Here is a 9239-nt window from a genome sequence, read left to right as displayed (position 1 = left end):
AGCTGACACTTTTATCCAAAGCCACTTAGAAATGAGGAACATAATAAGTAATCTGTCATACAAAAGTAAAAAAATAAAATAAAAAAAAATAAAAATAAAATATCTGCAGTATTGCACTGCCAATTAACATAAGAATTCCAAAGACCACTTGGAGATTATAGACAAACCATATATTTTCATAATCGTCTATTTATTTACAACATGTCTTATCAGTCAAAACGTCATTTTTGGGGCACTGAGGTAGGCATAATAACATTTTTGTTCTGTGAATATATTAAGAACAAGAGAGGCACCCCCTGGCTTCCTGGGTGAACGTAAAACATCATATGAAAGTCTTTGAGCGCTTTAGCGCTTCAGATTGCATAATTAAGTGGAAAATGGGCAAATAATAATTTTTTCTGAAGAGTTAAAACAGCGGGCCACCTATAACCTTGTGGGGGGCCGGATTTGGCCTGCAGGCCGGACTTTGACTATCACTGCCTTAAAGGGATAGTTCACCCAAAAATGAAAATTCTTTCATTATTAACTCACCCTAAAGATATCCCAGATGTGTATGACTTTCTTTCTTCACCAGAACACATTTGAAGAAAAACATCTTAGCTCAGTTGGTCCTTAAAATACAATTGAACGGTGATTTCTCTTTTGAAGCTCCAAACATCAGCATAAATGTCATCGATACAACTCCATGGGTTAAATGAATGTCTTCTAAAGCGATATGATCACTTTGGTGCAAAACAAATATCAATACCTCATGGAAGAGGAAAATTTCGCAGTGCATAGTGACACAGGTGTTTAGGAAAGTGCTGTGGTAGTTTTTGTCAGACAGTTCTTCCACCAACGTGCGCTGCCCTGGTGGCTTTTGCGAACTGTCTCTGTGTTTGTATCCGCATCTCCCGCTGAACGCTTAGATACACTAAACAATATGGAACATAATATAAAGACTATTAAAGTTTTTATAATTATCATTATTAATGTGTAAATGTCCGACTTCATCTGAAGCAGCGCATAAATGGCACGTGTCACCTGTTAGTTTTCACAGCACTTTTCAGGATGCACCAGCCACAGTAGTTTATGATTACTGCATTAATATTTTTTAAAACTAACTTTCTGGAGGATACACAGGTGGATTTCCATTTGTAACTGAGGTACAATCCTCAAATTTAATCGATTCTGTTGGGCCTCATGTATTCAGATAGAAGACAAAGGCAGGCCTAACAGTCATAAAAAACATTCCTCAAGCCCCCTCCTTCTAAGTCATAAATCTTACTGATAAAATCGCGCCAAAATCAAACAAAGGGAGTCCTAAACAGACTACAGATCCATGAAGCCTTGCCCACTAAAGGATCGAGCACTCAACTCCTATTGGATGAGGCACACAACAGAACGTCCCTCGAACATGACATCATCCGGACTTCAAATAATTCTGAAAATGCTTCCAAAGTTGCTTCCGGCTACTTCGTTCACCGAATACGGACGTAGCTTTTTGCTGCTCTCCGGTGTAACCTCGTGGCATAAGGAAGTAATGTCCGACTTGAAACTGTAGCCATACAATCTCCATCTCGCTGGACGAGTTGAGATTACTCTGTGTTCAACTAAACACTCTAACGGATCCGAAGGAGACCGCCGAGCAATTCGCATCTTCATCCATTGGCCTACAGAAGTGAAGAGATTAAAGATTTCTCTTCCATCTTCAATCAAGTCGACATTTCTGAGTTCTCCGCCAGCCCGCCGAGAATCAACAGCCGTACCGCCCTCTGAGAATCAACAGCCGTACCGGCCGCCGACAGCGCGAGGAAACGGCTCTAGTCATCACACGAGCCTCAAGAAACCGGGTCAAAGTTAAAGGACGGAGGAAAACACATTCTACCTGTGTCCTCATGCGATTCAAGTAAGAGGTTTACGTCTGGGCAGAGATAGAATATTATAGCGTGTTATTCTTGTGTTTCAAGGTTTTTGCTTGTACAGTTTACGGACCGCCATGTCCGCTAATTATTAATACTCAGGGTATTAATTATCACGAATTTGTTTTGCTGTATTGTGGTCCAACCAAATTGGACTGTTGTGCATTTTCGCCATCGCGGGTGAGACAGCAACTGAGTTCATCCATTAAAGAGTCAAATAACAAGGGACTTTTACGAGCCCCGCTCGTAAAACCGCGTCTCTGAGTGATGAACACGGCTGCTTCATCTCCAGCTATCGCGAAATCAGCTTTCGGGCTGTCACTTAATCATCTCTCTCTCTCTCTCTCTCTCTCTCTCTCTCTCTCTCTCTCTCTCTCTCTCTCTCTACTCACACTCACACTCGCTCACTAACCACACTGACACACACACACACTGTCACACACACACCTTGTGTTATAGGATTATTTTGATTTCCATATCTAATCATATCACTGTTTAGTTTGTAGTTGTAAGTCGGAAGTTTATTGACTGCATTGTATTAATTATTAATTGATATTACTGCATAAATAAACTTTGTTTATATTACAGAGAGAAGTGTTTTGGTTTGTTTTGCATACGCCTGTGTCGTGCTGACGGGATGTCAGTGCTCGGATTCAAACCTTCATTCATTGTTTTTTATTCGAAAATCGATATTCTTCGGATGTCGATTTTCCTAAGAAAACAATCTAATATTGAGACTGTTTTAATATTCGGTTATTAGTCCCTGATTTCAGGGTGGTGCCCCGTCAATGTTAATCCTTATTAATATTCTATTGATTTTTGATAATTGATAATTATCTTTGATTGAATTAGAATGATCAATAAGCTAGTGTTAATTTTAATGTTTCTTCGATGTTAACAATTGATAAGTGTTGATTTTAAAGGATTAAAAAAAAGTTAACATTGATTCTCATCAATGTTCTATTGATTTTAATAATTAATAATTATCTTTGATAATTATTAATTATTGCTAATAACCAAACTTGCTCCTAAACGTAGCACACTACATTTACTGGAGTCCTATATGAGGTTTTAATGAGTTAGATCCAATTAATTAATTTAAATATTGATTAATAACTACAGAAATAATTATTAATTATTTCTGATAGTAACACTGATCTAAACAACCAGTAAAGCCCTACATAATAATTGGTGCCCCGTGTGAGGCATCCTACGTGCCAGTTCTGTCACAGTGTGTATGCATAAGAATCCAAAGTAATAAGTTGAAATCCTTACGTCAAAGTTTGGTTCTGTTTGACAATTTACTTCTCACAACTTGCCAAACATAAGCCAGTGTGGTGTGAAAGTGCTCTTAAGAGTGAATTAGGGGTTGGTAAATTTACTATAGTCTGCTTAAAACCTGCTGTTGTTGTTATTTAACTCCTAACGCTTTCATCTAAATGTTACAGAGAGGTGCCAAGTCACTTCATTGACATCCACCAAAGAGAGAACGCAGTGAAATTTGCACATTACATAACAGTAGACCGTAAGCCACAGGTCGAAGCCTCTCAACTGTGCTTTTGTGTTAGCATTATATCAACTGTAAAACAACAAGCTGTCAGAGCCACTATCACAAGAATTTTTACGGCCCCAGTAAAATGAGTCACCAATCGCCCTGTGTGACTGGAGCTGAAGCTCCACAGAGGTTAGTCGACCCAGCACTGCAAGATGTAGTTGCTGCTGTCCTTCGTCTCTCCATAGAGGAGAGAGATAACCTTAACGGCTACAATGTTAGTCGTTGTGATGAAGCATTGCAGGAACTAGTTGATTATGTCAACAACCCGGTCGGGAAGCCAATGCGCACAATCCCGGACCTAGTGGGCCAAATGTTCCTTCTTCATCACCGCAAAACCCAACTGCAAACCGCCGAGCACCAGGCCCAGCTCGCACAGCTGCAGAGCAGCTATCATGCGGTGCAGAGGGAAAATCTCAGCCTGCACCAAGAAATTAGGTGCACTCAAGCTGAGAAAGTCCAGGCACAGAAAGATAATGCCCGGATGCAGGAGGAAAACGAAGCCCTGCGCAGGCAGCTTCAAGCTGCCCAGCTAAAAGTAGAGTCAGATCAGGTAAGTGCAGCTAAAATGCACCGCACGACATCTGACATAGAAGAGGGCTCCCTTTGTAGCGCTACGCGTAGAAATGTGCCCCTGAGAAACCCAGGAACACACGCTAGGAGCCGAGCTGCCCCTAGTGGTACAGTCTCTGACTTCGTCCTCCAAGACACCGTTCAAAATCCTCCAGCGGCCCGCTGGTTGGATGCAGGTGCCCCTCCTTATAGTTGCCCTCCTCAGTCATTTTTCAGTCATGCCACCGTGCATTTCAAACCGACTGATTCCACACCACGAAGGGGGGACAATTATTTTCAAGCCCAGAGTGGTGTAAGCGGCTCAAATATCCCATTAGCCAGGGAGCTGTATGCAACCCGGGGTCCACCCCCACGCGTCGACTGGACTCCTTCCCCAACACGAAGGGGAGGAAGTCGTCCTCATCGCTATAGCGATCCGAGTGACTATGATGTTTCGGATGACTCGGACGACCCGTGGTCATACTGACACCAGCGCTTGCGCATCCGACAACTCGAGTCCCTCGCAGGGGACATAGAACGCTTTGACCCAAATAATCGAGATTCAAACATCGACAATTATCTTAGGGAAATTGAGCACTGCCTGATTGATCTGCCTTACGCTTCCTCGCGTGAAAAACTCAAGCTCATATGGAAGACCACGGTAAGGAGTGTCCATGCGTTCATGGAAACGCTACCGACTGGTACACGAAACCGCTACTCAGCTCTGTGTAAAGCCCTACGCGAGGAGTATTCGCTGTATATCGACGAAGCCTCCACTACCATAGCTGCTTTCGCCATCACCCAGAAGAGGCACGAGCCTCCGCGTGAGTATTATAGACGCCTGAGAACCACGTACTTCCAAGGAAGTAATGCGCCAGGTCTGGAGGAGGAACGAGCTTTCAAGTCTCTTTTCCTTCACAACCTCCACGAGTGCGTGCGATATGACGTTACAATGCACTGCAGAATGGGCAACCCCACCATGCAGGAAATCAGAAAGTACGCGCAACTGGCATGGGAGACACGCGTGCGCCCTGCCCGAGGGCATGAAGGCGACGCCAGAGCCCTGGGGATCCAAGCCTCATATGCAGACCTAGCGCTTGAAGGCAACGAAATGCCTCGTGTTAAGGTGAATGCTAGAACCGGACCCCAGAGGCGCCGATCACCCCGCCAGCAGGGTAAGCAACAGAACCAGGGGGTGGTAACCAGACACACCCCCAGGGTCACGGCAGGCCTAAACAACAAAACGTTCGCCGGCCGAAAGGAAATGCGTGTTTCAAACGAAAACCCAAACAAGAAGGTGAGTGGGTAGGAAAGGTTTCAAATCCTCTCAGAGAACAAGATTTGAGAGAGGAAATGGAGGATATTAGGAGACGCTTGACTGAGTTAGTAACTAAGCTTGACGTGCTCCGTTGTTCACCAGGTCCGTCGACCTCCTCAAAGGAACACGGCACTGAAACCTCGTCAGTATGACTAGACGATGTACCCCCTCCCGTTAACGCCAAAGTTTACTTTGTAGGTCGGGAAAAGGGGAACAGTGTCCAAGTTGCTCCCCAAAACAGTCACTCCTAACATGCCACACCCTCCTTTTCTGACCTTCTTGGGCGATCTGTACCGTAAGGGCAACGCTTGACACGTGGGTCATTCAACTCCCACGGACTACTCAACACCGGTTCCGAAATAGTCTAATGGGTTCCAACACCTTCGCAGAGGTGGCTAGAGCAAAGCTCTCCCTTGGCAAACCGTTATAGACAGAGACCTGCAACGTAAGCGTCACAAGCTACACGCAAGTTAGGTCGTCTATCACGAAACGGGCCTGGATTGACACCTTTCAAGGGATGATGCTAACAGACCCTGTTTACATATGTCCCATTAGTACGGAATCACTGTTAGTTGGCCAGGACCTACTGAACCGATTGGCTCCGCTCATTGACTGCCGTCGTGGACACGTGGGCTCAGGTTGACATACCGAGACCACTTGGTCCAGAAAACAGTTCGCCAGCTTCAGATACACACGTCGCCATCTTCCAAAAATCCAGCAGAGACGACGACTCCAATAAGAACAATTACAGGGCCTGAATAAAACCCTTCAGGGTACTATAGTCACTGTAAATTCGCAATCCGTTCTTATCAATAACACTTTGCACTCTTTAGGGATTTTGTCAGAGAAAACAACTTATGCGTGTATCGTTAGAGATCTAATGCAGGACCTCAGGGAAATTAGCTCCTCAGTCAACAGTCTGAGTGATGGAAGGATTCCAGCTTACCTGGTCTCCTTAAACCTTGTCAAACAAATCCTTAGATCTGCAACTATCTCCATTGTGCAACCTTCACAGATACACATGGCATATAGTTTGGCATTGAAATTCCAAACAATGTAAATCCTCAGAACCTCAAAATAGGATTTATCCTCAATCTACCATCATAGGCAGAATATATATATAGACTAAAATCTGTATTTAATGTTGGTTTTCAGAGAGGTAATGCACACATTCACCTCAAAACACCACCAACACTCGCCTACCATGATGAGGACCCCTCGCTCTACCTTATCTCTAACCTAAACATGTGTACTAAGACAAAGTACATTCATTGGTTTGTCAAAACGCAACCCCTTTGTTAGAGAGGTGACTAACTACCTCTGCGGCCAAAGAGCCGAATTCCATGAACAAGTGTCATGGTAGCATGTCCATCAAAGATGAAGGAACAGAGACAAAGGTAGAGCGAGCAGGCAGTCGCTGGCTCGTTATCACCAGCCACCGAAGTCATACGACTGCCATGATACAGCCACTAAACTAAGGCCACTAAACCAAGGCTACCAAACCAAACGGTGTTCTTAATGGTTCCCCAAGGAGCCAGCGTGCACACTGACGATATTGTCCTCCATCATCTCAATGTCAACAAACATGACCCAGAAATTGAGATCATGGACGCATTTAGAGGTCACAGCCTCACCGTTGATGACACCCTTCGACAGCAGCTTCAGGCTGAAGGGATGGAATTAGTGAAGTTCAGTCTCAAACCGACTGGCTTGACCACTATATTTCATAGTCACATAAGCAGATCGTTGTCTTACTGAGAACACCCTATCAGTTTGGTTGCCCTCTGGCTCCTCCTTAGTGGTTGGATCATCGCAATTATTGCTCACGCCATGTACAGGTACATTCAACACCTACAGGCCAGACTGGACTCACTTCTCATACAGCCGCATTTTACACACCAGTCTGAGCCCATCACACAGGTTAACCCCATCATTTCCAAGGATAAGCCATTTTAACCTTTAACCCTCCTTTCCTCTAACATTTTGTTCCTAGTAACCAATGTCAGGTTCTACTTTGATTTTGTGTTATGACCAAAGAACAACAAAGGATTGTGTTATGGTTAATGCTGTGCCTTCCAATAACTTGAAATGTTTATGTGTGATGAATGTAGTTTTAGAATTAGCTAGAAGTTCTATGCCCAGATGTGCCTCAATCTCTGTCCAGACGATAAAACCTCTGTGAACTCTAATGAACTGTATGGACTGTGCAACCATTTCTCTTTCCTATCAGGAATACATGGATGGCATAACCCACAGGTTACTGTGAACCGACAAGAACTGTTCGGCCCTTCAGTTGCTCTAAAGATGCTGGACAACAACCAACTCTTCAGAACAAAGGGGGGAATGTTGGGCCTCATGTATTCAGATAGAAGACAAAGGCAGGCCTAACAGTCATAAAAAACATTCCTCAAGCCCCCTCCTTCTAAGTCATAAATCTTACTGATAAAATCGCGCCAAAATCAAACAAAGGGAGTCCTAAACAGACTACAGATCCATGAAGCCTTGCCCACTAAAGGATCGAGCACTCAACTCCTATTGGATGAGGCACACAACAGAACGTCCCTCGAACATGACATCATCCGGACTTCAAATAATTCTGAAAATGCTTCCAAAGTTGCTTCCGGCTACTTCGTTCACCGAATACGGACGTAGCTTTTTGCTGCTCTCCGGTGTAACCTCGTGGCATAAGGAAGTAATGTCCGACTTGAAACTGTAGCCATACAATCTCCATCTCGCTGGACGAGTTGAGATTACTCTGTGTTCAACTAAACACTCTAACGGATCCGAAGGAGACCGCCGAGCAATTCGCATCTTCATCCATTGGCCTACAGAAGTGAAGAGATTAAAGATTTCTCTTCCATCTTCAATCAAGTCGACATTTCTGAGTTCTCCGCCAGCCCGCCGAGAATCAACAGCCGTACCGCCCTCTGAGAATCAACAGCCGTACCGGCCGCCGACAGCGCGAGGAAACGGCTCTAGTCATCACACGAGCCTCAAGAAACCGGGTCAAAGTTAAAGGACGGAGGAAAACACATTCTACCTGTGTCCTCATGCGATTCAAGTAAGAGGTTTACGTCTGGGCAGAGATAGAATATTATAGCGTGTTATTCTTGTGTTTCAAGGTTTTTGCTTGTACAGTTTACGGACCGCCATGTCCGCTAATTATTAATACTCAGGGTATTAATTATCACGAATTTGTTTTGCTGTATTGTAGTCCAACCAAATTGGACTGTTGTGCATTTTCGCCATCGCGGGTGAGACAGCAACTGAGTTCATCCATTAAAGAGTCAAATAACAAGGGACTTTTACGAGCCCCGCTCGTAAAACCGCGTCTCTGAGTGATGAACACGGCTGCTTCATCTCCAGCTATCGCGAAATCAGCTTTCGGGCTGTCACTTAATCATCTCTCTCTCTCTCTCTCTCTCTCTCTCTCTCTCTCTCTCTCACTAACCACACTGACACACACACACACACACACTGTCACACACACACCTTGTGTTATAGGATTATTTTGATTTCCATATCTAATCATATCACTGTTTAGTTTGTAGTTGTAAGTCGGAAGTTTATTGACTGCATTGTATTAATTATTAATTGATATTACTGCATAAATAAACTTTGTTTATATTACAGAGAGAAGTGTTTTGGTTTGTTTTGCATACGCCTGTGTCGTGCTGACGGGATGTCAGTGCTCGGATTCAAACCTTCATTCATTGTTTTTTTTATTCGAAAATCGATATTCTTCGGATGTCGATTTTCCTAAGAAAACAATCTAATATTGAGACTGTTTTAATATTCGGTTATTAGTCCCTGATTTCAGGGTGGTGCCCCGTCAATGTTAATCCTTATTAATATTCTATTGATTTTTGATAATTGATAATTATCTTTGATTGAATTAGAATGATCAATAAGCTAG

Source organism: Myxocyprinus asiaticus, chromosome 42 (assembly GCF_019703515.2).
Source record: "Myxocyprinus asiaticus isolate MX2 ecotype Aquarium Trade chromosome 42, UBuf_Myxa_2, whole genome shotgun sequence".
In the NCBI taxonomy this organism is placed as follows: domain Eukaryota; kingdom Metazoa; phylum Chordata; class Actinopteri; order Cypriniformes; family Catostomidae; genus Myxocyprinus; species Myxocyprinus asiaticus.
The sequence above is the reverse complement of the archived record's forward strand: the minus strand, read 5'-3'. Positions refer to the sequence as shown.